Raw genomic sequence first — 2,451 nt, 5'->3', positions numbered from 1 at the left:
CACACACACACACACACACATACGACGGTCTTCTTTCAGTTTCCGTCTACCAAATCCACTCACAAGGCTTTGGTCTGTCCGAGCTATAGTAGAAGACACTTGCCCAAGGTTCCACGCAACATGTATATCTACCGTTTTAGTTTCGTTTTTGTGAAAGTTGAAATGTTTTAATCGCACACATATAATAAATCACATTGACATTAGAACATTGACACAACACATACAGACGAGAGCGAATTCGTACGCAGATTTGTGAGTGCATTTGTGTGATAGTACGTGTGTGCATGTAGATATATATCTTTATACATATATATGTATAGTATAAGGCGGTGCCCCAGCATGGCCATCGTCTAATGACTGAGACAAGTAAAAGTAAATGTAAATACATATCTATATACAGGGTGCAGTGAATATATTGTCATCTAAATTACGCAAAAATGAAAATAACACTCACATCTCAATATAACAGATATATTTACCAAGTTTACATAAAAATACCAATTTATTCATTAAAATCGTCTTTGGCTTCAACTGCTGCCCTCAGACGACTTCGGAATCTCCTGCAGCTCTTCTGGAAGGTCTCCTTGTTTAAGTTAGTGAATGCCACCATAATCTTTGCCTTCATTTCACTTTTGGTGTTACAAGTGTTTTTATTGAAATGTTCGTACTGGAGCTTCCGGTGCGAAGGCCAAGCACTACAATCTATCGTTTCCAAATTTCTGGCAGAGTGAATTGCGTAATGGAGCTGTTTTCATCACAGACGATGCCCAACGGACCCTACTATGCAGTGTAGCCGACAAAGTCAAATACAAACAATGTACATGCGTGGAATTGACATAAAATAGCGACAACTTACCCATCGCATCCTGTATTTATGCATGTATGTGTATATATATATATATATATGATGTATATAAAATACATCTGTTGTTCTGTGCTTAGAAGCTTGCTTCCCAACCACTGCTAGCCGCCTTCCGTAGGTGACTTTTCCAATAGCCTCGGCCCGATCAAAGCTTTGGGAGATGGAAACTAAGAAAAACCCATCGCGTTTGGGGGTATGTATATGAGTGGCAGAGTGGTAATCCAGCAAGTGTCTTCTACTATAGCCTCGGGCCAACCAAGGCCTTGTGAGTGGATTTGGTAGACGAAAACTGAAAGAAGCTCGTCATATATATGTGTGTGTGTGTGTGTGTGTATCTCCCCAGCATCGCTTGACAGACCGACAGAATAAATACTAGACTTACAAAGAATAAATCCTGGGGTCGATTTGTTCCACTAAGGGTGGTTCTCTAGCATGGTCGCAGTCAAATGTCTGAAACAAATAGAAGAATAAAAGAAAATAGAACGTGCATATATACATACACACACACACACACACACACACATATATATATGTATGTTTATGTATGTATATGTATGTATGTATATATATATATATATATGTATATATATATATATATATATATATATATATATAGACACACACACAGACACAAATACACACATACGCGCGCGCGCACACACAGTCACACATACAATCACACACACACACTCACTTAATACTCTATGATAATATCTATGACAGCTATGAAATTGAACTACATATAAATTTGAATAGCATTAGATCACATGACCCATAATATCGGATATATCCCAAGCATAAAACACGCCATATATGAGGAAAGAACTACGATGGCACGTGTCTTCTTCTTCTTCTTCTTCTTCTTCTTCTTCTTCTTCTTCTTCTTCTTCTTCTTCTTCTTCTTCTTCTTCTTCTTCTTCTTCTTCCTATTATTATTATTATTATTATTATTAGTATTATTATTATCTGTATTACTACTACTACTACTACTACTACTACTACTACTACTACTACTACTACTACTACTACTTCTTCTTCTACTACTACTACTACTACTACTACTACTACTACTATTATCATTATTATTATTAATTTTATCATTATTATTATTATTATTAGACACGTGAAAATCACATGTAATTTTTCATACATATCTTCATTTGTGACTGAATAATTTTATAATATAATATATTGAAACGAGTGTTCTTCTGAAGTAGCTGTTATGGTGGAATGTGAAGAGGTTGTAAAAAAGAAACAAAAAATAAAAAAATAAAACAAAAGTAAATCTATTCATACTTTGTGTTTATAGCGGGTTGTTGCACAAGCACTCAGATGGACAATGGAACGTAGGGAAGGATGTGTAGCAGGCACACACGTTCGCATACCCGTATGCACACGTTTGCATAAAATGCAATAAAATGCAATTATTAACACTTCAGACTCATACACAAATATAATAGCAGAGCGGTGGCAGAAAAGTGTGACGTAGTCAAACTCTAAAGAGAAGTAACTTAGTATATGCTTGATTTTAAATCTATCTATCTATCTATCAATCTATTGACTATTTGTCTCTCTCTCTTTATCGATAT

The 2,451-nt window shown here is 35.5% G+C and overlaps 1 long non-coding RNA gene across 2 annotated transcripts in view; it reads right to left on the bottom strand.

Moving 5' to 3' along the window:
- The window catches only part of LOC106879850 (uncharacterized), a 201,271-nt gene that overhangs the window by 118,408 nt on the left and 80,412 nt on the right, over positions 1 to 2,451 (bottom strand). The window contains exon 4 of one of the 2 annotated variants that reach the window (XR_008264390.1): positions 499 to 1,312. The exons of the other annotated variant lie outside the window; for it this stretch is intronic. This is a non-coding gene — a long non-coding RNA (uncharacterized LOC106879850). Of the gene's footprint in view, positions 1 to 498; positions 1,313 to 2,451 lie in introns of those variants that run through there. 2 annotated transcript variants of the gene reach the window in all.

The sequence above is a fragment of the Octopus bimaculoides genome, chromosome 6 (assembly GCF_001194135.2).
Source record: "Octopus bimaculoides isolate UCB-OBI-ISO-001 chromosome 6, ASM119413v2, whole genome shotgun sequence".
NCBI classification, from domain to species: Eukaryota; Metazoa; Mollusca; class Cephalopoda; order Octopoda; family Octopodidae; genus Octopus; species Octopus bimaculoides.
This window is presented reverse-complemented; position numbering and strand designations above follow the sequence as displayed.